At 53.9% G+C, this 26,598-nt stretch overlaps 1 pseudogene; it reads left to right on the top strand.

Annotated features, from left to right (window-relative positions):
- The first annotated feature begins 5,736 nt into the window (after positions 1 to 5,736).
- The window catches only part of LOC119110024 (uncharacterized), a 33,130-nt pseudogene continuing 12,268 nt past the window's right edge, over positions 5,737 to 26,598 (top strand).

Raw genomic sequence — 26,598 nt, 5'->3', positions numbered from 1 at the left:
ACGCCTGAGATCACCGAAACAATGTGCACGCTTTTTCTCCGAAAATAGCTCTGCTGGCATAAAGCCCGAACGATGTAACACATGGGAATATGAGTGCTATTTGCATAGTCGCGTACTTAATCATACACAAATTTTAAATGGCTGAGGTGGTTGAGAGTGTCCATCCCAATAGCTGACTTAGAGCGTTTGCCTTCCGATCCATCCACCTGTGGCGGGGTGGGCTCGAGCCGCCTTAGGCTCCCGCTGTTTACCCTTCACAGACGTGGCCTGTGGCCGGTGGCAGCGGCCGCGCCAAAGGTCAGGTGACGCCAGTGGGCAGAACGGACCGTGCCGAGCATCCGAGCATTGCCGCACGCTCAACTTTCGCCGCAAAATTCTGCCGTTGACCCGGAATTTTACGATCAGATATTTATAATTTTACTGATATAGAATGAGAACTTAAAAACAAAATAAGAACATAAGTTTTAAAAATAAAATAAGAATATAAATTTTAAAAATAAAATAAGAATATAGCATTTTACGATCAGGGGTCGTGGCTCACACCAGGACTGCTTAGTGTGAGATCCGATCCGAGACATCCATCTATTTAAACCAAATCCCAGCGACCGTTATGAAAAGAATGGTCAAGTCACGCATCATATGGTTTATAAGAGAGCTTAGCTAAGCCTGACAGATGAAAGAGCTTGGTGGCATCGCGGCCAAAGTTCACTGCACTGCTGCAAGGTATACGTTTAACGTCAGCAAACAAATGTGGGACTGTCCAAAACCCAGGTATAAGGACGTCCACCATCTCAGCTTACGACATTCCCCAAACCCCTGGGTTAGGCTCACAACCGGCCTGGGCTGGGCTCACAGCCTGCCTGGGCTGGACTTACAGCCGGCCTGGGCTGGGCTCACAGCCAGCCTGGGCTGGGCTCAAAGCCGGCCTGGGCTGGGCTCACAACCAGCCTGGGCTGGGCTCAAAGCCGGCCTGGGCTGGGCTCACAACCAGCCTGGGCTGGGCTCACAGCCGGCCTGGGCTGGGCTCACAGCCAGCCTGGGCTGGGCTCACAGCCGGCCTGGGCTGGGCTCACAGCCAGCCTGGGCTGGGCTCACAGCCGGCCTGGGCTCGGTGGCGGCGGTGCCGGTGGTTCGTCTCGGCGCCCCCGTGTCCCGCCGCTGACCGTGAGTGTGACCCCGATGGGCCCTGGCGGCCAGCGGCGCCAGCGGCGTTCGCGCTCACCGCCGGTCCTCCTAATGGCCCCGTAATGGCGCACATCGGGCGCCGCCCGCACAATTACGGCTGAGCAAACAGGTCCCTCGCAGTGCGGCATTCGCATTCCGCGGACCCGGGTGACAACACGACTGCGCCGGACCCCGGCGAGAGCCGGCGCTGGGGTCACGTCTCCGCAGCGGCCTGCATGCCTCCGACGGACGGAGCCGAGCAGCCGGCCGGGATGGATGGAAATGGCGGGTGTGTGTCGCTGAGAAATGGTTATTGGCGCCAAGTTATGCGATCCTGTGTGCTGGCTACAGCGTTGACTGGGCGGGCGGCCAAGCGCCTCGGGGTGCTTGAGCAAGGTGGCGGTGTCCTGGCGTTCCACTTCTACTGTCCATTCATGGGCGGTCCAGCCGAGGGCCCTTGACCGGGCGGCCACACCGCGTGGGCCTGAAGCTGCATTAATGGTCGTGTGATGCGGCAAGAAGCTGCATTAATGGTCGTGTTGATGCAGCAGAAAGCTGCATTTATGGTCGTGTGATGCAGCAAATCTGACCAAAAGTGGCAGCAAACTAAAGCTGGGATGTCAAGAAGATATGGCACATGCCTCCATGCGCTGACCAACCAACCCAGTTCATAGGGTGAGACGAAGGCGTGTATCCTGGGCGACTGACAGCTGCTAGCGCAGACAAATCGATTTATCCACAGGCCTTCCACTTCTGACGTCACACTAAAGTAAATTAAAACTGACGAACGCATGTCAGAAATAGGGAGAACCAAATCATCGCGTCAAAGTAGCTTTCAATAACTGGTGAGATGAAAATGGTTATAACTGACAGCGCAGAAGATCTGATGTATGCCAATGTGGCTCACAAATGTACCACTATACGATTCCCGAATCGTAAACATTACTCAATCGAGATACCAGATGTTGCGCGCTCCATGGTTGTGACATTTGGTTCATCCTCAGCGAGTGCACTTTTATCTGCACTAGCAGCACAACACTGGGCGCATTATGACATGCCACCGTTGATTACTGGCCTTCGGCAGACAGGCCCCTTACAGAAGTGCACAAATCACTCGCAGTAACCGTGATAACATAACAGACCAGATGCCTTCCACACAAATACACCCCAGCACTCCACCAGGAAAAGCCACGTGACGGCATCCCCGCCAAAGCGGGTCAGGTAAACATCTGGGAACTGCAAGTGCGAGGACCTCTCCTGCGCGCACGCGAGGTCCGAATGAAAACCACGTGGCGATATCGAGCCGTCTTGCGGCGTGCACCGCATCTCCGCCGGTCCCAAGGCCTCTGCATTAAGGGGGGGGGGGGGGGGGGCACGCGGGATGCTGTGGATCTCCTTAGGAGTGCTGCTGAGATGGGAAGCGGTATCGTAACCTCTGACCTGACGAGGGCTTCTTCTGACCTGCAGTGGAGTACTGCTGGCATACTAGGAGAGTTTTTGACCTTCTGGGAGTGTTGGTGGTCTACTGAGGGTGTTGATGAACTACGGATGGTGCCGATGACCTGCTTAGGCATGTTTTTGACCTGCCGAAATACACTCATCTACTGAGGGCGAGAGGTGGCACTGACATGCCGAGGGATGTTACTGACGTGTCATTATGTTGACCCACCGAGAGGCGCAGGTGATCCGCGGCTCTGGTTGGAGGCACTGACCTGCTGACCTTCTGCTGACCACCGCTGAGCGGTGGGGCAGCGGCTGTCGTGAAATGTCGACCGCCAAACCGGGCCCCCACCATGGCACCAGGCCGGAGCCGCCAGAAATGTCGACCGCAAGACCGGACCCCGGGCATGGCACCAGACTGAGGCCGTCAGAAATGTCGACCACCAGACCGGACCCCCGGCATGGCACCAGACCGGAGCCGCCAGAAATGCCCACCGCCAGACCAGACCCCCGGAATGGCACCAGACTGGAGCCGCCAGAAATTTCCACCGCCAGACCGGGCCCCCGGAATGGCATCAGACAAGAGTCGCCAGCAATGTCGCTTCGGGGGCCTTACCGACCAGCGTTGGACCAGCGGTGGACCGATGGTGGACCAGCAAAGGACCAGCGGTGGACCAGCAGTGGACCAGCATTGGACCAGGTGTGGATCGGTGATGAACCAACAATAGACTTGGCTGATGCTGCCAGGCGCCTTCGGGTTGGATGACGCACGCAACAGTCGGACACGGACACCTGATATAGGAAATGAGGCGAAGACATTTTTATTCATCCATCCATCTATTTCTTGACGTACCAGTTGGAGAATGGACAGCGGAACTGGACTTGTAGAGCAGCGCGCACATATTTTTTTATCTGCAAGGAAAGGTACAGGAGAGCACAAGATAGCAAGAATAGTTGTAGATAGTAGACAGTGAGGATAACACAAAGTAAGGATAACATTATTCTGGAAAATCCTTATAATCTGATGGAATTGTCGGGGTCTGAGTTAAAATTCGTGACAGCGCTGAATTTTGTGAAATTCGGATTCAAAACCTGTGTTTTGGCAAAGCTGCATGTTGTAAGTTGCATCCATAAAGAAGTCTATGACGTGTTTTTAAGTTAAGTTCGAACATTTTGAATGAATGGACTTCTGACATCAGAGCTCACGCTAAGCAGTGCTCGTTGCGTGAGCCCTGCTGTGATTGATTCGATGGTAAAATCCCAGGTCCATGGCAGAATCTGGGGGCGAAAGTTTAATTACCCCGATGCTCGGCACAGACCGTCCTGCCCGCTAACATCTCTTGAACTATAACGCTGCCGTTGTCACTGACCATGGGTCATTCCTGTCAACGGCAAATAATGAGCATCTAAAGCCAGCCGAACCTAACCCGGGTGAATCGAAAGGCATGCGTTCTAACTAGATGACCTACCGGTGGGACAAATAATCGGGTACGGACCATAGATAAGGGGTTGCTATGCGTCAAATGCTTTACGGAGGAATTGAGACGAGGAATTATTAGCATTCCAGATGGAGTGATTGTTTGGTCCATTGTCCTCGTCTGGAGTGTGTTTGTACACAGCGTTTCGGTCAGTTCAATCCCCGGCTGCTGTTAGGAGTTATGGAATCCTTGGAAGAACTGGTTGTTGTTTGCCTTTCAGCCATATACGCGTCACACCACGAATTCTTTTGTCGTGTGCATACTATCACACCAGACGAGGACAACAATCTGAACAATCATCAGGTCCGTGATTAGTCAAATGGTTTGCCTCGATTATAGTTTTCTGTTGGCTATATCACATGGAAAAAAGCCACAAGAACAGTTGGTCCACCGTATGTTACGTACATTATCAAAAATTATTATTTTTCTCAAATATCTGATGATGGTGGCTGCAGAGGGTGGCCTATGTGTATACAAATACCGTAATATAAGTGTCTATCTAGGGACACATTTTAACTTTGCTTCACGCATTAAATGCTTACTTTGTAGTAGAGGACGTGCCGAATTCTCACACGGCTGTGCTTTTTAGTCCACTACCATAGCGCATCGAACTGCATCCATACCAAAGTCTGTCAGATGTTTAATGGTTTCGGCTTAGCTTCAAGTTGTAAGATTGTGTTGCTCAGAATATGCCCAATTACGCGAATCGCTGCGGGCCTTGGTCGCATTTCTTACCCATCTTGATTTTCACATTGGTTGCACCTTAACTGACGCTAATAAACAGGGCTGAAGTAGGGTTTGATCCCTTCCCATTGGGTTCGAATATATTTGCATGCTGCCGAGATCGTTTTATGAGTGGGGTGAGGCTTCTTACGACGCACAGAAAGAAAGCGTGTCAAGAGCTTCAGCGATTGAAAAATGGTTGACATAAGCAATTAGCGGTTGGTAAGCTAACAATCCCAGCTATTTTGCGGGCTCTCGTCACTGGAAGAAGATTTATTAACGCTGTGGAGAAAGTTGGACTTGCAACATACCTGAATGCCATTCGAAAACAGGTTGGTAAACGTTCTCTACGGCGTGAGAGACCCAAGTGCAGACACATTACACAGATTTCGTGGAAAATTCGAAGAAGTGTAGTTCTTTTAAATCTGGGGAGGAAGCATGCGTCTTGTAGCATGAAATCCACAAACTGCTCAGCACCGAACATTTCGACACAGCCATGAGCATGCCTTTTCGGATTTTTCGACTCACTCAGTTGTTTCAACAGCATTCAGGAGCAAGAACCCATTGAGATGAAATTGCATTTTAAACACATCCGTTACCAGTTCTGAAACGGCTCTGAGCTACGACCAGTTTTCAGCAGTCTTATATCACTTCTTTACGGGCGATAACCACCTGCACATATCACATATCTGCTGCATGCTTAGAACTGGACTGATGATGCCGAACTCTATCCAGGAGGCACAAACCATAAGCACACGCCTACCACAAGCCACCGCCACGCCGGCCGGCAGCTTCGGTGCATTTCCGCGTCATTCCGCAATTCGCCAAGCTGCGCTGCGTGGCGTCAGCAGAAGACGACGGCCATCTTGTTTGCGGCGTTGGCCGCGCGGTGGCGGCAGTGGCGGCGCCGGCTCCAGTCGACTCTCGGCGGCTCGCTGACCGGCTAGTGTACGGCTACTGCTCGGCCGGTGGGTAGCCCGTGCGTCGCCGTCCCGAAGCGCCGCTCACTGGGAGAGCACGGCCTGGTTCTGCACAGCATCCGCGGTGAGGCTCAGTCGCCGACGTCGGCGGCGACTTTGGTTGAGGCACATCGATGTTGGCTTTGTTTTTATGTTCGCGCTTTTATTAGACTCCATCCATGCGGGGCATTTGTATCGGCATGCTTCGGTCTCCATGCTGTCCTGGTGTTCGGGCGGCTTTCTCATTGCTTTTTTCACATTGTAACATTGTACGCACCTGTGCCGGCAACATTGCACGCACCTGTGCAGTGCTGAAAACCAGCCGCTTGCCCGTTATGTTCGATCGCGTTCGCTGATCGCTTCCGTGGTGTTCATTATATTACACGGTGACACGTAACGTAACCCGTTAATTCCCTCCTTGTGACCCTAAATTACAACATCGCTTGTAAAGGATCCAAATCATGGACGAATCTGTTCCATATCAAGTGTAAAGGGAGTGAATACCCTCATTGTAATTAACTTTAATCCGACCATAGTAAAATTGCACTTGCGCATTCGTTTAGATCCCATTCATTTGAAATGCCTATTTTGCCTGACATTTCCGCACATGTTGGTGGCTGTCATATGCATGACTGTCTGCATGCATATATTGCGGTGGTCCACGTACACTTAACGTGCATATATGGATAGGTGTTTGCATGTATGAATAAATGCGAGCAAATTGTACGTGTGTCTCATCGAAATAATGGTGGAATTATAGGATTTAAGGAAGATGTGGTTGTGCTTCTGTCAAGTTGTCTTTTCCAAGCTCCTGTTCTCTTGCGAGTGCGCTAGATAAAGATGCCCTCGCGAACTTTATGCATTTAACTGAAGAGACGTTTCATATTTCTATCGCTTTAAATATGTAGACCATGGGAAACATGAATAGATATGAAAGTTTAGAATACACTAGTCGGCTGCATTATACCCAGAAATACGCATGCAAAGATCTTGTTCTTAAGTTAAGCCTATGGCTGGCCGGAACGTACGTTCCCACCTGGGCAGCGGCTTATCTCGCAACATTGCGGCAACATGCACGAAGCATAAACAATCGCAAAAAGGCAATACTCTCTTTTTAATTTGATGGGGTAGTTCCTGCTATTCAAAGCCACTTTGCTCCCTTGTTCGGAAAACTAAGACAAGAAGCCTTGCCTGGCGTGTTCCATCACTGGAACGACCATATGTGATGCGCCCCCCATCCCCGCTGCTGTATGTTTTCCTCGACGGACCCAGCAGGCGGAAGATGAGAGAGTGGCTGTACGAGATGCCACGCCGGGCACACGGCATTTTCTGGGGAAAGAAGACAGGTCTTTTTTTGGCTTCTAAAAAGTGTGAAAGGGGATGTGATTTCTTGGAGCGCGTATGATGGCAGGGGAAAAGCATGAATGTTCTTGGTTCACTTGTTCATGTACATAAAAGCTATGAAGTATTATACCGTGCAGTAACTATTCACCGGAGACGGTATGGGATTTAATTCTAACGAGTTTGTTTCACAAATCCTCGTACTTGGGCACAAGGCCGGAAGCGAAATTTTCACATGCGTGTGAAATCCGAGACAAAAATTATTTCCGCCCCGGTTGGATGGCAGTAGGATGTTTTCCGCACATTTTGGATCGTTCGTTGACCCGGGTAGTATAATCACGCATCGCAACGAAGTTTTGCAACCAGGCTCTTAACCATTAAACAATAATTTACACACAATGTAAAACAATTAATTTCACGCAGACGCTGAGATTCAGGATTATTCTGCAGGGGACACCTTCATTCAACAGTTCACTGAAAGCGTGTTATAAATTACCATCACAATACCACAACTACCTTAAACACTACGACACTACGTGACGTTGAGGTTTTGGTGTGCTGAATGTACCTGATGCACTTAAAATGTACTGGAATTGTTTTCGTCCGCTCGGACCATCAAGCTAAAGGCAGTAAATGGCAAGGTCATTTTAAGATACAGTCTGGTTAAGATCAGGCTAACATATACAAATTTTCTCCTTCTGCAAATGATTACCAGGACTTATTGTGACGCATTTAGATCTGGTCTGATCTGATCACTTGCAGACGTAATATGCCACAAATATTCTGAGCGATGCCCTTTTATTTCCGCATGAGAACATAACACGCGCTCGTGTTTGTGATCAGTGGGGGCAATGTTACTGCCCTATATAGTTGGTTTCAGAATATCTTCCAAACGGCGCAGTGTAACGACGCTGAACTTTTGCTAACAAACTGATGTACCTTTTAAGATCGCTGGCGTACGGCAGGTCAAAGTATAGGCAATGGCTGTCAGCGAAAACAATGCCGAAGGAGTCATTTAACCTGATGTAACATCAGACTGTTAGACAAATACACGCATCTTTGAGATGGATTTTTAGACAATTTGATAGTAAGGTTTGAGATTGCGACCAGTTCCATTGGCCTTGGGTCATGCATTGAGGTCGGAAAACCAACTTGTTTTTTTATTGGAGAAGGTGCTGTGTTGGACAGTTTTTGACGGTTACTCCGGATTTCTTGATCACAGCGACATCAAATGACATATTTGAACTGCATGAAGGTGCGGGGAAGTCACTGGCATGAAACGAATAAAGTCAACCTTTTGCTTTTGGAAACATAAAGCCTAGCGCAATCATTGACGCTCATTAGATTTCAAAGAATAGAAACGATCTGGTAGACTTTTAGCCACCGTGAACTTCTGAAGTTTGAATAAGGTCGCCGGCTTGAAATTAGCACCATTGACCTGCTTAGAAGAGTCGGAGGTCTGAGTGAACCTAGGACGCCAGCCTGGAATTTGGACATTGCTTGACCTTATCTGATCAAAAAGTCACTACCTAGGGACGTCAAAACTAGACGAAAGTTAAATTACATATAGACCTCCAGATCCTGTAAATTTCGCGCCTCTAGCTTTCTTACTCTTGATATCACAGGGGGGGTTAAGATCACCTCCCATCCGAGCAGGTCGCGTTCAATTAGCCACCCGGGCGCGGGCTGAGTAACATGACCCGCAATGGTGATATGGCTGGCTTTATATCGGATGGATTGCACTGACTGGTGAGACAATCAAAGAGATTTATGTACACTTTCAATTTGATTTCGAGGAAATTTCCTTCTGACCGCTGTTGCAAGTCACGCGGATAGCCGGGCCAGGCTTTACAAGGGCTGTGTCGCCGTGGTCTGATCTAGTATCAAATAAGTAGCCTGTGCAGCTCTTGTGAAGCTAAGATTGCGCCAAGAAATAGCTATGTCCCAGAATATGTATAAGCGATAACCTGGTACGCTTTGAAAATCTGGCGGACCTGTCTGGCGAAAAGCGCCCGCGCCATTTTACCCTCAGTAGCTCCCGGGTCAAGCAGCCTACAGTGACTTCCGTTTGGTTTGAGCGGTTCGGCCCTCGCTGACATGAGCCGATCTATTGACTCAGTCGAGTGCTCCATGGGACCGGTATGGCGCTGAAGTGGCTCACTCAGCGTGTGTGTCGTCCACTCACCGGATACATACGACTCCCATATTTCTTTCGGACGCCTTTGGAGCCCGGACGGTGCGGCGCCCATTCTGTACGGCCGAGCCGCGAATTGCCGTAATTTTGGCCTGCCACTTTAAACGCCTACTGCGGTTGCGGCCAGGCATCTGGCCAACTGTCTAAAACGTACGGTGTAATCCGCTGCCTGCGCCGGAGCACCTGGAGCAATTACGGCCGTTTTTTGTCGAACGACCTATCGATAAATTTTGTGTCTAGGAAGGCTCACTTTAAAGGTGCTCCCAAGTCGAGCACCTTGGTCCTGGGCGCGAAATGTTTTGGGTTATGGAGGGAGTACGGGGTCTGTCAGCTCCACGAGAGTCGATCGGGTGTAACTGGGCCACGAAGGTGCTTGAAGAGGTAGGTTTTTGGTTCTTAGTGGGCACAGGAACTTTGTGCGTGTTATGCTATGTACATGTTCTCTGTAGTTGTTAGCGACTTACACTGTCCAACCAAAACAGAGAATATTCATCCAGCAAAACAAAACAAAACCGTCGACTTGGCTGACCGGGCGAAAATAGCGGCGCGAGTATTATCTTTAAAAACATATATATTAAGCATATGAGCAATATCATAGTCAATGACTCAAGATGTTTTGTCCAAAGGTGCGGCTAATCGACGACAAACAGCCTCGATTTAGCAGATGAGCAGGATATGAGCACACACATTTTACGAAGTATGAAGCATGACATTATTTTTGTGGAAGATTGCACTAGTACAACTTTTGACAACATAGGAATGGAGCACGTTGCCAGTGCACAGTAACTGTAAATATCAGATTCGCCGCTATTGTACAAGAGTGCAGCGTTGCGGTACACGCTGTCGTGATATACTGAGTTTATTGAGCGATCTTGCAATGCAGCCATTTCTGGCAGGGATACGTAACTGAACCACCAACTTTCTATCGAACCGCTAGACCGCTAGCACCGCCATAATCTATTTTCTTCCGCAAGAGAAAACTATTCCCGATTTATTACGCGCACCGGCAATCATTTCCTCCCAGAGTACGAACTCAGCAACCACATCTTACGCTAACCGCAAACCAGGAGCTCACGACTCGTCACTAACCACCGCGCCCCCTGGCAATCGAGGGGCCGTAAGTGAGCTGGACCTGTTCTCACCCGTGTGTCGACCAAGGCTCCACGACAGGTGATAACCAGGTAAATGATTATGCAGTGAGATGGCGGTACTTATACAGTAGTCAGCACACCGGGTCATTACCGCCTAATTCTTGCCAGCCATTACCATTACTGCCGCCGAAATTACACGACCGGCCACGAAGCGGGTGATTGACAGCGTTTTGCAAGGCCTCAATCCGATGCTCAAAGGATAGCGCCGATCATCTGCTGCTTGCCGGTTTTGCATCAGCGTGGGGGTTACACATGGCCACACAAGGAGCGATTCTTCTAAACAAGTCATCCTTCCTATCGTAGAAACCGTTTGTATGGAAAAGGTCTCGAATGCTTTCCCGATTTATATGACGCAAGATGTTTTTAAGACGCACGGGGCTTTTCAATGCAGGTTATATGAGTGCAACCACCGCCCTGTTCCCAGCTATCCGTTTTGTCTAGTTCGCTATGCAACAGAGGAAAAATTGTCCGAAATTTTACGTGTCGAAGTACCACTGCTGATGGTGCAAAACGGACATCTGTGTCTCACTAATGACCCGACACGAGTGACGCTGAGCAAAGCTAACGCCCTTGGTCAGTCAAATTCCGTTAGCAGTCCCTTGCCCGCGTCTTTCTTTTGTTCTTTTTTTGTCGTGGCCGTTAAAATGCACGTCATCACACCCTTGTGTAGCAGGTATGTGTAGCCTCTGTCAAGAAGTGCAGAATTTCGGAAGTCATCACCAACCACTGACAGCCTAACGCCGATATCTTCGTCGCGAGCTACCCCGGTCGTTCTGACTTCCTCCTCCCTCCTCCCCCCCCCCCCCCCCCCGAGTCCAGCGCTCGGCGATCCCCGGCGGAGCGAGACCGCTCTGATCCCGCTCTGCGCGGGGACGACGCCGACTCCGCGACAGTCGGACGCTTTCATCGCACTCTGCCATCGATCACGAGCGTCGCCATTATTATTCATGCACAAAAGACGAAGCGGGACGCGCCCGCGCGGCCGCGCCGGCGACCACCCACGGTCGGGGACAGGACATCAGTCACGGCGCTGTGTCCCTTCGGAGCCGGCTCTCATCGCCGCGAGAGGGTGGCGGCCGGCGCCGACGCGACCGCGGTCCCGAGAGGGGGATAACAAGTGGAAGAGGGATGGAGACACTCGGAGGTAATGAGAGCGGGTAGATATGGGTAGGGGGAGCGAGAGGGGAAGGAGGGTGAGGTGGGGGCGGAGGAGGAGAAGAAGGAGGAGGTGGAGGCGGAGGGGAGGAAGAAAGATAGAAAGTGAGCTGGAGGGAGGGAAAGAGAGAAAGAGAGAGAGAGAGAGAGAGAGAGAGAGAGAGAGAGAGAGGGAGAGAGAGAGAGAGAGAGAGAGAGAGAGAGAGGGAGAGAGAGGGAGAGAGACGTGTCTGGTGTGTCGCCGAGTCGCCGATACCGGGCCTGGGGTTCACCGGGCGGATTACTGTCTGATGAGGATGGATGAGATGGGTGTGGGTGCCATACGGTGCACCAGCCGAGCGGTCGGCTCCGCCAGCTGTGGGAGTTATGGAACATATGACCAGACGAGCGGGCACCTGCAGGCGTAGTTTCTCCGGGGTTTCGGTTGTGGCTTTGGTTGTTTACGTTTTTACTACGTTCTTAAGCATAACGCTTTGTGTAACGAGGACGCCGAAATGGCGTGATTATCGTTGAGATGCTTGCTGCTTGTTTTTACCTGGTGGCTCATTGCTCCTCAAACGCTCAAACGCATTCGGTCGGTGAATGCTCGAGCACGTCGCAGAACGGAAGCTAGTGAATGGCCGTCATTTCCGTGGGCCTGCGGCTCGGAGGCCAGCACACACCCTGCGTACCAGATCTGAGTGTTTTGTCCCTCTGACCGACTATCGAGTGGTGGAAATCCTGTCCGGGTGACGCGGGAAACTCTGCTAACGGTTCGTCTTGGCCGGCGTGAGGCGGAGAGAGGAAGCAGAGGAAAAGAGAGGGAGTGAGTGAAGGGAGAAAGGAGGAGGGAGGAGGGAGGGAGAGGGGAAGGAAGGAGATGAAGGACGGGAGGGAGGGAGGAAGGGAGGGAAGGGAGGAGGGAGGAGGGAGGGAGGGAGGGAGGAGGGAGGGAGGGAGGGAGGGAGGGAGGGAGGGAGAGGAGAGAGGAGGAGAGAGAGAGAGAGATGGAGAGAGAGAGTAGGAGAGAGAGAGAGATGAGAGAGAGAGAGATGAGGAGTGCGCGGAAGAGGTGAGAGAGAGAGGGAGAGAGGGAGGGAGAGAGAGAGGGGGAGGAAGGAAGGGAAGGAGGGAGAGAAGGAGGAAGGGAGGGAGACATCAAGGAGCGATAGAGTGAGAGGCGAGAGAGAGAGAGAGAGAGAGAGAGAGAGAGAGAGAGAGAGAGAGAGAGAGAGAGAGAGAGAGAGAGAGAGAGAGAGACAGAGAGAGAGAGAGAGAGAGAGAGAGAGAGAGAGAGAGAGAGAGCAACGGAGAAAGGCTGAACTGCAGAGGATATGGAAGTAAACAAGAGCCGTGAATGTCCGATGTAAAGACGAAACGAATGAGCCTGACCCGGCCACCTGTTATTGCTTACCTTGGGAGGTGTCCGTTGTCTGTGGCTGTGTCTGGTCAGGGACGCAGATGCAGGATATATGAAGCCGGACCGGATGTGGGTCACTGGCGCTATTGATAGTCCTGATCAGCTTACAGATTGCTGCCTCGCTGCCGTCTCAATAACACGCCGCTTTAGAGAATTGGTCCGCTGCGTGTATTTTCTCCTGTGTATGACGGATCGCTGATTCCGCATTGACCTGTTCTGAAAAACTAATTATCTCGGCTGTTGGAGCCCTGTCGCTTCATTTGTATGGATTTACGCGCCGGACCCGCAGTTGTATTGATCAGCACGGATAAACTGTGACCGGACCCGCAGTTGTATTGATCAGCACGGATAAACTGTGACCGGGTCCGCAGTTGTATTGATCAGCACGGATAAACTGTGACCATGCACCAATGTGTGGCTTGTCTGCTTGTCGTGCCTTTCATTTGTCTTCTACTCAGCATGTTTTGATTTATGGCCAAGTTGAGGTTCCAATTAGGTGTCATTCCTCGTCATTGGCTGCGGTTACGGTGCAATCTGCTGATACATTAATGCATAATATTGCTGGCTAATAACGCGCGTCTGATTACGTTTCCAGCCATTCCCTGGGCGATCCAGGGCAGAGGTCAGCTATGCGGCGGATCGTGCCCCAGCATCTTCTGATATGGGTCTGCTGCGCTGCTGTAAGTAGAGGCAATCCCTTTTCTTGAGCATGCGTTTGGGAAGGCATGGTAATGGAAGGTTCCCGCCTGCTTGAATAGGAAGGTAAGTGGCCAGCTAAGGCAGCAAAATCAAGCAGAACAAGTTTCGCATCGTAGTTATTGGATCGCGCGTTACGTATCTGATATTGCACTGGATGCATTGATACGGATCAAATTAAATTGTCATCGATGATTAACCTGAATGCATTGGGCTTAGTCGTTTTCTAGCATGTTTCAAGAAGAATAGCTTCGTCTCAAACTTTTCCCCAAATTCCCCTGTTCGTTCCTCTCTCTCTCTCTCTCTCTCCTCTCTCTCTCTCTCCTCTCTCTCTCTCTCTCTCTCTCTCTCTCTCTCTCTCTCCTCTCTCTCTCTCTCTCTTCTCTCTCTCTCTCTCTCTCTCTCCTCTCTCTTCTCCTCTCTCTCTCTTCTCTTCTCTCTCTCCCTCTCTCTCTCTCTCTCTCTCTCTCTCTCTCTCTCTCTCTCTCTCTCTTCTCTCTCTCTCTCTCTCTCTCTCTCTCTCTCTCTCTCTCTCTCTCTCTCTCTCTCCTCTCTCTCTCTCTCTCTCTCTCCCTCTCTTCCTCTCTCTCTCTCTCCTCTCTCTCTCTCTCTATCTCTCTCTCTCTCTCTCTTCTCTCTCTCTATCTCTCTCTCTCTCCCTCTCTCTCTCTCTCTCTCTCTCTCTCTCTCTCTCTCTCTCTCTCTCTCTCTCTCTCTCTCTCTCTCTCTCTCCTTTCTTTCCCCGTCTCTTTCTATACCCTTATCACCCTATTCTTTCCCGCTTCCCTCCCTCCATCCCGTCCCTCTCTCCGTCACCCGCCACCCTCATTAGTTTCAGCAGATAACGTGCTTCCGCCCAGCGTATGACAAGTCTTAACCGAACGGGTTCATGACCCCTGACTATCGGTGCACGTTACATAACACGGCGCAGTGATGATAGAAGCACGAATGTTGACGCTAGCACTGCAGTAACCGCACCACTCTACCACATCACCGCTACGCTCGGAAACAGAATTGCAGTGGTCCAGTGCATCACACCGAGGTCAAGAAAAGCCCAGTAGCACGCGCAGTCATGCGTCTTCACCGTTATCAGCCCGTGCTAAGCCCAACCTGTGGACGCGACTTCCTTTAGTGACGTCGGCCCGGACCGGCTAGGTGGCGCGTTACGGTCGTGTGTTTCGCTGCAGTCCCCGTTGTTGGCGCCGGCTCGGCGGCTGACCCTGCGGGGTGGCGCCTGGCTTTGCCCCGGGTCTCGCGCCACCCAATGCCTTAACTTCGTGACCCGCGTCTGACTCGGTACCTCATCCTCGTGTCCCGCGCATGCCTTGGTACCTCACCCTCGCGACTCATGCCTGCCTTGGTACCTCTGCCTCCGGCCCGGTGCGGCTCCCGGCCCAGTACCTCCACCTCAGGTCTCATGTTCGGCCCGTTACCTCTACCTCAGGCCTTACGCCCGGCCCAGTACCTCTACCTCAGGTCCCGCGCCCGGCCCGGTGCCTCTGCCTCAAGTCAGGTCTCGCGCCCGGCCCAGTGCTTTCCCCGGGGGCGAGCCGGCGCTGGCAGCCGGTCACGACGGCCTGGGAAGCCGCGGCCGCAGCGCGGGCGCCGCCGGCCGCTGCGGTCGGGACGGGCTGATGGGCCGCCGCCGACCAGCCGGCCCCGGCGCAGCGCCGCCGATACGCACTGATAACACCGCCAGACGGACCCCGGACGACGGGAACCGGGGCGTCGCCGTCCGGCCGACGGGGCTCCGCGCCGGCGTCTGGCGCTGCTCCGTTTGGATGGGAGGATATCACATGGTATTAGGTGGAGCTGCGGTGCTCGCTTCAGTGCTCCAATTTTCATTTATTTTTTAGCTTTTTATGAGTATGGGGATAAGCCGCTGTTGGAAAAGCAGCATATATTTGTGCCAAAGCAGCAGCGATATAAGATCGTTCATGTAGCTACTGTCATCATTGTAGCGTTATATATAGCATTAGCAATCGCACAACTATTGGCATGCATGTAGTTGGCAAGGCCTGCATACCCTACTGCAGAAGCCCGAAGGGTGCAAAAACCTTAGTGAGCAACCCTTCTCCGGCACAGTACGTTATGGCTGGAGGCAATTACCAATTTATTCTTCCTCCAAGGTCTCGGAGAGCACTGCTAATGGCACGCCGCTGCGCCAGGCCGTGCGTGGGGGCTAGAGAGCTGGCGGCCGGCGCGTCCAGTGGCGGCGGAATCGCTCACACCGGCCGCGTCGCCGTTATGCCGATAGGCGCGGCCGCCCTGGGCGTCCGTGTCGACGCCGCTTACGGGGCGGAAACTCGTCACTTCCGGTGCCGTTCGCGGCCCAGCCTAGAGCGCGCGCCGGTCGACATTCCACGGCGGACCCGTGCGGGCCGGCACGTGGCACGTGGCGCCGGCGGCGGCCCGGCCGAGCGACGCGGCGCCGCCGGCCGCGCCGTGCCCGCTTCCCACAGCAATCCTTTCTGAAGTGACCGCCGGCTGGTGGGCAGTGGCGATTCGGTGCGAAAATTCCCGGCTCCGGTCGGCCACTCGCCACGCGGCCTCAATACCGCTGGCCGGTTAGTGCACCAGCTGGTTCTGCATGCCGCCTGCGATGGCCGGGTGCGGCCCACGCGCCGGGGGCTGGACAATAGTGCTGGAAACTAGAGAGACGGTGCCGTACAGCAGGCCTTGCCTGGGTGTTATTTGGCTGGCCCAAGGGAGATTTATAGCCGGCGGGCTGGACTAATTCTTCGCAGGCCGAAATGATGGCGAGAATATTGAGGACAAGACAGGTGTGTTTTGAAGAAGTCTCTCTGATGTTGCCTGTGTTGCATCGTGTGAGCTTAAACGCCGTAAAATACACGTCTGTTTCGAAATCCTCACCTCCCAACGAATACACTTGGTTAAACACTAAGGTGTGTCCGGATAAACATTCGGACCCAGCTCAATAGCAAAAAAGCAATAAGATAAAACCATTATGTGTTTTCGGAAGTTTTTAAGCCATATTGCAAAATATAGACGTGTTTGCAGAAAAATGCAGGTGTACATCAATTATGTGATTAGAAGATTCCTCACTCGTTCAAGTAATGTTTAGCGTGTGAGTTACTGCCTTTTTGGCATCCTCACTACATACGGCATGCAGAGCCAGCTGAGACGAGGCCAGCTAAGCGGTGTGAGTGACTGTCAAGCACGCCATGCGCTTCGCACCGTGAAGATATTGTCACGTTGCCTCTATCGGGTCAACGGATTTCCTTGAAGCTGGTGGGAACATGACGAAAAGAATCTTTTCACTCTGATCGCCCACATTTTCAACTTCAAAGTCACTCTTCCCACCCTCTCGACGACGGGCGCGTCTTTCAACTCATGTTGCGTGGGCGCATTAACCTACTCTCTCTACTTCCGCTTTCTGCATGAGTGCTTCGCCACCATCGACGTTTTATCTGTCACCTAGCATCTTGACCCTGGTCCGGTCTTCGGCCAGCGGCCCATCGAATCAAACCTGAACGGACTGCCACGGGCCTACGAAATTTGCCCTGCCTTGATTTGATGCCCAGCTCAAGACTTCCGTTCTTTTTCACGTCCTCGCCTTTCACTCCCAACTGTTCTCCGTCCGTGGCCTGACTTTTCTCCGTTTCCAAGTTCTGGTCCCTGAACCCTGCGTGCCCTCCTGGTGCTAACCAACGCTCCCACCTTACCCGTCCCCTGCCCTCGCCGCCGCCGTTGTCCAGTCCCTAAACCCTGCCCGGTCTCCGCCCGTTATCCCTCTCCCCTGCCTGGCTGTAGGCCCTTCGCTGCTGCCCCTTCCCAGCCCCTGAGCCACCTCCCACGGCCGGCCGGGCTCTAATGGCGCCTGCGGTCGGCAGGCGGCCGGCTGCTGGGAACGCCGCTGCGACGCCGACGGCCGCGCCGCGCTAACCCACATATCCGATCTGCCGCGCCGGCTCGGCCCGCGCCGCAGCGCAGCGGCGCTCGTGGCGCACGGGGTCCGGCGGCGGGTGACCGGCGCCGCGGCGCAGAGTCCTGGGGCGGGGCGCAGCTGCCGGGAGGCGGTCGATTCGTCACGGCCGCGACGGCGGAACACTGCGGCGCTTTTCCGCCGCGTGGCGGAGGCGACGCCCGGCCGGAGTCGGCACGGCATCGACACGGCCCGCTGCGGTCGCCCTGTCAACCGGCGTCATCAATCCCTGGTCGCTTCAGGTGTTTGGAAACATCTTGAAATATGAGCGGTGGCTGTTTTCGCATGGCTTGCTTCGCGGCGACTCCAGCTGGATGGACTGGCGCTGGCCGGCCACCGCGTAGCTTGTCGATGCTGCTCGCCGAGCCGCGCATTGGGGTGGATGCAGCCTTTTGCAGTGGACCAGGAATTAGACAACAGAGTGCAGGTGTAGCGGTCTTCTCGTGCGACAAGACCGTGCGCATCCAGCGTGCGAAGCGTGATAAACTGGCTTTAACAGTCAACCAAGGTCTTCTACAAAAATCTGACTGTTTTGCTTCGTGACTGGTGATCTTTTGTAGCTGGAAATGGCGCATTGCTGTCTTTCGGCGATGCCAGCTTGTATAGGCCAGACCTGCCCAGTTGCTGTGCAGCGGTGGCTTGCCAGCTGCACCGTGAACTATATGCCGGACTTGCTGCCAAGCGGCACGGCAGCCAGCTAATTCTGGCCCTCGTAATCCGAAATCATTAGAGAACAGCAATGTGCGAGTATTCTGCGCTTGGAATTTTACGGTCTTCTAAAAGCCCGTTCACACGATGCGCACTGGCTGCAGAGCCCCCCGCCTATTCTGCAGCAGTGGCCGCTGCGGACCAGAGGTGCCACACTTAATTCCTCACGCTCGCGGAGCGTGGGCAGGGGGAGGGGGCGGGGGGTAGCTCAAAAGTGGTACATCAAGCCCGCAGCAGCTGACGTCTGCAGAATCCACAGCAGGCTCTGCGGTCGTTAGGTGCTGCGAACTGGCGGGATACCACGTTTGAGCTCTTTTTAGCCGAAGTTGGCGGGCTTGCGGGCTCAAAAGTGGCACATCTTTTCCGCAACAGCCGACGACTGCCGAATCTGTTGCGGATTCTTCAGCCAGTCCGCAAGAAGTGAACGGCTGCGACACCTGCCTGCCTTCAGCCAAGTCGGCGTCATGCACGATTCTTGACAAGCGTTGCGTGCTATGGATTGCTTTGGACCCCGTGACTAACGTGACGCGTGCTGAGCTTGCATTCAGGAAGGCTGGGCTCGATTTTTAGTCTGGGGAAATCCCGATCATGATGTGGAAAAATATCATCTGCACAGCCGCCTTACGTAAACCTTGTCCCTCCAAGCTGGAGGTTCTCGGACAAAACAAGGTGTGCTTTAAAGTGCTGTGGAAATCATTGTTAAATATCGATTTTTGCTTTGCATTGCTACGAGGTAATGGCAATTATCATTGATATAATTAATGGCTAGTTCGCATCACACTTGGTTCAGTCAGAGCAATACTTGTTTAACGGCAATCATTTGTCTTTGGCTGCCTACAGTCTATGGACGTATGCAAAAGTTTATGCCTCGTTTAAAGTATGATGCTCGTAAAACCAACTGATCTGAATCTGTTTTGAGCTCGATATATGGTTTTTGTTTTAAGTCATTTATGTTATTAGGATTAATCCCAGGGCAGCGGAAGAACCCACTGCCTGGAATCCCAACTGTTCTACACATGTTCATGGAACATTCCAAAGGGTTCCAAACATTTACCCTTGCCATTCTTCGTGAAAGCGGCCATAATTTATCAACGGATGCCTCCGAAGTCATTAGCGTCATTTCCGCTCAGGGGAATGAAGTCATCACCAGCGGCTGACACGGAGGCCAAACCCGCCAATCTCCTCCAGACACCGACGCCGTAGCCTTTCGGAGCTTCCACCTCGCCATCTCTGGAGACGGGGGGGGGGGGGAGGGAGGCGATAGGGGAGAGGAGGGGGAGGACCGGTCTCATTCCGTCGCGTCCGGGAGCGGTGAGCGGGTTCAGGCCGATGGTCACACGCCGGCGGAAGTGTCGGCCGACGGCCCGCGCTCCCGGCCGCCACCTGTCGATCGGCTCGCTCCGGAGCGTTGACTTTGGGAACCTTCCGACGGATGACTGCATATTCTGAAAGCCGTGAGAATTGGTGTCGCCTTTCTCCGCACGCCTGGAGGCTGTTGTGGGGTGGATGGGAGCCGGGACGCATTACCTTTGAGCATGCATGGTCAGTTGTTCTCTTTAAATGCTTTTGGTCCCAGGACAGCTGAACGTGTTAAATTTTAATCTCGTTTAAGATTTCCATAGGGATCCCATATGTTCTATGTCTTGCACTTGTTGAAGAATCCATATGCGGCTTGCATTGACATTCTTTAAGCGAAAAAACAAGCGCCTCAAACGACAGAGATAAAATCTAAGATTCATCACCTAAAATCATCAAGCTGCCGTGTGGCTCGACATACTTATCTTAAGGTATTGCTGCGTTTGTGTGTGCGTGCTATGTTCCCCAACCGGAACACTCTTGATATTCCTTTCAAAGTCAATCACAGCAAACTCGCTTTGCGATTCATCTGATAGGCTGTGCTATTCCATATTGTGGGGGCCTTAAAATCAGCGGCAAAATCATTGGCCGTTGGAGGGGCGCGCCGCAAGCACGGCAATTTTTCATAAAGCGAAGCCACGAACTCAAGCATTTCTTAATCGCGTCATTTCAGCACACAAGCCGGGAACAGGTCAGCTGCACTTTATTTTGTTTTTCAAGTCATTGCTAAATTGGATGAGTCGATCAGGCCAAGCTGTATCTGGTCTTTGAGTCTACACGACGCAAATCAAAAGTGCGTAAATTGGCGCCATCTTTTTTCCGGTAAACTAAGACGTTGTCAAATAAAGACAACACCTGTAAGGGTCCAATCACACCAACTGACAAGGTTGGCACCAGAGTAGCATTGCAACCAAACGACCGCCCCGCCACTCGTCCATATCCAAACCGATCCAAACCAAAGCTTGGCAGACAAATTGCAACGGAAGAATTGAACCACGCAGTGACGAAATAAAAATATCATTGCGCGTGCGTGACGAAGATGCGATCCTCACATTGAGCAGGTGAATAGCTATGATTTCGGTAGGTTCAGCCCCTCCAAAGTCTCGATACTTGCAGCCACCTGGCAACTATTTATTGAGGTTATACCTGCTAGCAAATTACAGTGTTCAATTATGCATCGACTCATGTAATCGCAAGGATTAATAGCGTCGCTACACGTTGGTGAGAACTGGGCCCGGTAGTTTAGAGGCATATTTCAAAACAGTGACGTGGGAACGTTAAAAGGGGTGTGGCGGGCAAGCCACTTTTCAAACTCATTCCTTTCATGCATACAGTGGGGCCGACATGATTCGATCACCGATTCACACGATTCAAGCCACACACGACTCACCGAACTGCCCCTGCTTCTGTCTCTACTCTTGCACTGCTGTTTCAAGAACGTAATTCCACGGCGGCAGGCGAAAACTACGTCCTACCGATGAAAAATGCAAGTGTTGACGAAAACATCGTGCCGTCAAGACCTGGGACTCACGGTGGCTAGAGGTGCTGCCGCCAGCCGGGAGGTCACATGACCGGGGCTGCGACCGTGTATATCTCTGCCGACCACATCACGTGACCCCTGGCCAGGTTTGCTGGCCGTTCTTGCGGCTGGGGTAGTGTTACGTGTGGCACTCCCGCTCGTGTTTCCCAACATGAGCGCTGCCTGCAAACGTCTCGAAGCGGGCCCGAAGTCGAGGTCCAGCGGGCCGACCGCTGGCCGGACACGGCAGCCTCCGGCGTCGCATGAACACGATGGCGGACATTCCAGGGCCGGCGCGCCGACGCAGCCCGCCGAACGCGGTGATTGACGCCACGTGTATCTAAGACATCTGGGTCACAGATTGTACCGGATACGGCCAGCCCCGGAGCGCACAAGTGGTGCGGAACGCCACGGACAGCTCGTTGCCGGCGCCCGCGCGCGCGGCGCGGCGGCCGGCCGGTGCCGCCGTCGCCGGCGGGCGATTGTTCGTGAGCGGGCCCAGCGTCCTCGGATCGCACGGGCGCCGCTGCCGGTGTCCACCGGCGCCGCGGCGACTAACGGCCAGCCTGCCTCCCTCCCTCTCCTCCGGCGCTCTCTCCGCGTCGGCGGCGCTGCCGGAGCGCGCCGGTCGCGCGGCAGCTTCGGCGCACCGCCGCGCGCTTCCGGCGCGTCGCCCGCGCCGCGTGACGACCACCGCTGCATTCTCGGGGACGGGGGTGAGGGGGGGGGGGCGTGCCCCACCCCGCTCACGCCACACAGAGAGATCGGCACCGGACACAGGTCGGCACCGACGGGCCGGCGTTGACCCATCTCGGACGCTGGCGACGGGGCAGGCGGAGCCTCGCGCTGACTCCGGCGACTTCGGTGTCGGCATCCTGGCTCAGCCCGGCGGTGGCTTGTCTTCCAGCCCGTAGATGCCAGGCCACCGGACCCCGGAGTCCGGTCAGAGCGTGGGGCAGAGCCCTCGAACGGCGCAGACGCCGGTGACCAGACTACCGCGTGCCAGCGGCTGGCGGCCTCATTATCAAGATCCCAGACCCTGGGAACAGGCTCAGGGCATTTCGTCGCTTTGTACGTGTTCGGCATTCTTTGCATTTGTGTGGTGTCAGTGACCGGCAAATTAAGTGTATCTGAAAAAGCGCGGCTCTGATAACGCCTGTTTTGCACCGCACTACCAGCAACTCATATGAGCTCCATAGATCGGCAGGTGGTTCGTCCGTGTGCCTCTCACTCGTAAGCATGCTATGAATTGCCAGGTGGTCCAGCTGGAGCAGCTGGTGGCTGCATCATTCACGAACCCGCACTTGACCCAGCGTCCAGACCATATTAGTGCCAGGGCTGGAGAATTCCGGGCGAATTTCGTGCGGTGAAGCTGCCGGCACGAGATTGCCTCGACGACGAATGCTAAAATGTTGATTTATTAAAACGAGAATGGTGTAAGTGCCACACCGGCACACCGTGACTGACACTAGATTCCACCCGTGGCTCCTTCTACCAGCCTTGATTCGCCAGCCCTGAAGCCGAGACCTCGGGAGTGAGCTGCAGACAAGGGGACGAGCGATGAACAGAGTAACGCTATCAGCAAGTATAAGAACATGTCGTAACACTCAGCTCACGCAGCCCACAATGCTGTTAAGCATCCCACGACTTATCTCATTGAAAGAATGTGTCTTTAGTTACATGCATATGGAGTTGCCCTATGCCATGATCCACATTATCCTTCTTCGCGGACATTTGTTATTCGCCTGAAAAAACGTCAAATGCTAAGAGTGTTGGAGAGCGCTCTCAGCGAAGCACATCTGTGAGAGCAAATTGTGACAGAACAACCTGCACCACATCTGGCTGCCGGACGGAAATGATGGAGATCTTCGCTCGGCGCCTGTCTTCTCATCACCATGTAAATTACAGCCCAGCTCCCATTACATTGACACGCTGCTAACGCCTGGTCGGGCCCATTCCTGCGCGCCGGCTGGCGGCCGTTTCCGGCGGCCGGCGCCGTCCTGCGGTGGGACGGCTCGCGCGCGCGCGCTGCTGTCGTCGGCCGGCCGTCACCTGTCCAGAGCCGTGCCAGTTTCCGGCGGCGGCCCACATCTGCCGTCCTGGCGGCCCGTTAGCCGGCGCGCGGCCGGCGCATCGGTATTCCGCCGCCGCGGCCGCGCGCCGGCGTGGCCTCTGCACGCGCGCCGCCGCTCGCGCACTCCGGCTCCGGCTCCGGTCACAGCGCCGGCGCAGACGAAGGCGGAGCTTCCAATTGTCCGTCTCGCTCCGGCTACGGCTTGTAGACGAAAAAACGCGAAAAGCGGAATTTTTGTAACAGCAAATGGGTGACGTTTTCAAAGCCCAACGAACTTTTCGCATGTGCGAATGTGACTACGTCATGGCACGCGACGAGGTTCATAAGTGGGGTGGCGTTATCCCCTCCCAGCTCAACTCCTTAGTTCCTGGGCAGTCCACGCTTGTGAGCGCTAAAAGTCGTCGCGAGCAGGGGGCCGTCGCAGACCGAGGCGCCGCAGAGCGGCCGCCGCGAGCCCCGATTCCGCGCGCTCCGCGGTCGGCCGCGCCCGGTGGCCTGGCCCGGCTGTTTGAGCCTCGTCACGTCGCGTCACGTCACGTCAGTGCGACGCGGCGCGTCGGGCTCTCTCCGGCACGCCCCTCTCTCCCCGGGCTGCCTCGGAGACGGCGGCCCGCGCTCAGTCGGCTGGCAACCGGCGGCACCGATCGACCTGACCCCCTGACCTCGACCGTGACCCCGGCCGTGACCCTGTTGTGGCTCCGTCATGACCCGGTCGTGCCCGGAGGCGGAGCCACCGAACACGTCGGTCGGCTCCCGCGGCTGATGCCTCGAGGAGAACCCCCTTGGAACCGGGATTTAGGAGGAGAGGTCCCAGTTTTTCCATCTTATCCACCAGGCTTCCCGCCGTAGATTCTCTTGACACGCTCAGGTGGGCGGGCATCACACCGGCGTAGTCACAGTCGCCTGCCTTAAAAAGGCGGACAGTTTCACACGCTGTCTCGGTAGCCACCGGGATCAAGGTAATGGGAGGCTTCAATGTCGAAGCTCTTTGCCTGATTACGACTGGAAGGTCTCTGGTGCGTCAGCTACTCTCGCTCCGCTGATGGCGTGCTGGAAGACGCGCCATGCGCCGAATGGGTCGTAAACCTCGGCAGAGCAGTGAGCTTGTTAGATAAACGTGCGTCGCTGCAGGCTTGCGGAGGACGGCGAAAGCGCAATCTCCAGAACTCCACTCACCGCGTCCAAATGTGTCAATCTTCGAAGCGCCTCCTTCCTCCCCTCCCCCGGCCCTCGCGTCGGTGCTACGAGCGACCCCTGGAAAGCACGCGTCTTGGCCCATTGAGAGCGCGTGTCCGGTTGTGTTTCCGGCCCGGCCGCCGGGGGAGCGCGAGCCGGATCCGTTTATGGCGCTGTCCCGGTTGTGCGAGAGACGAGTCCGCCGAGTGCCGCCGCGCTCACGACTCGAGCCCAAGACCAATGCCGGCCGGAGTCGGCGTCGGCCGCGAGTGATAAACGCTCTTGCCGGCCTCCATTCGGGCTGGCGCCATCAACGGCACGTCCGCGATCGCGGCGAAAGGGGCGAGTGAATCGGCCGCGAGAGGCTTACTCCCGGCTCGAGATGGAGGCGGAGCGTCGACTGGAGTGCGGTTTGGCCCTCGCTCCGGAGACAGAAAGGCGGTCGGACGTGATTTGTGATCGGAATCGAGTCGCGTGTCCAAACAGGCGTGTCGGTGTTAGACGCTGGGAAGTTTATTCAATCGGACTGAAACGGCAGACCCGGCGTCGAAAATGTGTCGGTTCGTCACGGAATACGGCGGTCGTTGCGTTGTTCTAATTTCTATTTTATGCTGCTGCGAGGTGTTTTGGTGTGGCAGCAGGTGTCGCTAATTTGCGAGGCAAAATGGGTTTCGTCAATCCGGACCACTTGAAGTCATTACTGATAGTGCAGATAACGTCCTACAAATGAGCACACCTGAAATGAGGTCAGAGATGGCACGCACGTAAGAAGACAGCGCAAGTGGATTGCAGAACGGACGCTACTAGCCATCTACACCATGCGTAGTGAGTATATCGCATGTTTATGACAAGTTGGCAAAGGGCAAGGTAAACGTAACTATACGCATTGGAACCAGTGCGCTGCGGGGAGGTGCTCTTACACAGACAACCGCAGCCCCTTGTCCAGCAGCACAGTTTCCACAACTGAATTAGGTGTTCATGGCCTTAGAATATCCGCCCGGTACAAAACAATTGGAGCTTGAACAAGTGGGTCGCTTTAGCTTCACGCGCCGGTTGTGCCTCGCCGATTTACTCCAATTACCCCAAATAACGCTATCATTGTCCACGTTCACTTGTGTTCTCACTCCTCACCCTTCATTGCCTCCATTATTTCGGGTATCCAAGGAGTTGTTTCCAGGTAATGGGGGGGGGGCTCAGCTGCCTAAAAAGGGATATACCTGCATGAGCGAAAGCCGGTACGTGCCTTCCAGAGCACGGCCAACAAGTTGTGACTTCCAAACTGCTCGCGAATTCGCCCAGTCTGGTGCGTGTTGGTCATGAATCCGATGCGACCCTCTGACGGCACTACGCCATGCAGGAATGCAACGGCACTTTGCATACATTCTGAACGTGGATCATAAGTTTAATGCAGAACCGTCTGAAGTACTTCAGCAACGCGACCGTCTGGGGATTCTTCTACACTTATTCTACACTTCTTCTACATTTCCACTTCTACGTCAGACTTCATTCTATGGATTGAATATTTTGAAACGGCAATGCACATTGTCAGTTTTACAGTACACATCTTACAGCACACAGTACAGTTGACCGTACACGTGTCACCTCTGACATGCGACTGATGATAGCACAATTAACGTGAAAGGCCTAAACACGTCAATTGTTTTAACGACTTTTGACAGCTTTACGATTAGTGAAGGCGACTGCATGCTGTGAAACACGGTGTCTTCAACGAGTATCTTGTTCACGTCAACCGCACACCATACTGTTGACCATCTGCAATGGTTAACCGTTTTCTGCAATGACCATACCTTTGAGGTCAGGCCACTGAAAGGCAAGGCTGGAGCACGGTCGATAACTGGGACTGAATTTTCTGCTCCTCCGTGTTTTGCGTGCTGTGGTGCTTGATGACGATCTAAACATGGCTAGGTCAGGTCTGCTGCAAAAATAACCCGTCTGGCATATGCCCTTTATGTGCCTGTCACCAATCGCGGCACCAATCACGTGACTCGCCACTTGCATGGTGACCTCGCATGACCTTTGTTGGAGAGCTTGTGTGGTGTTGCGTGATGTGCGTGGCCAAGACTTGCACTTTGTCATACCCAAAAAATGCTGTGAATTG

This window comes from Pollicipes pollicipes, unplaced genomic scaffold, assembly GCF_011947565.3.
Source record: "Pollicipes pollicipes isolate AB1234 unplaced genomic scaffold, Ppol_2.1 Scaffold_7231;HRSCAF=8579_pilon_pilon_pilon, whole genome shotgun sequence".
In the NCBI taxonomy this organism is placed as follows: Eukaryota; Metazoa; Arthropoda; class Thecostraca; order Pollicipedomorpha; family Pollicipedidae; genus Pollicipes; species Pollicipes pollicipes.
This window is presented reverse-complemented; position numbering and strand designations above follow the sequence as displayed.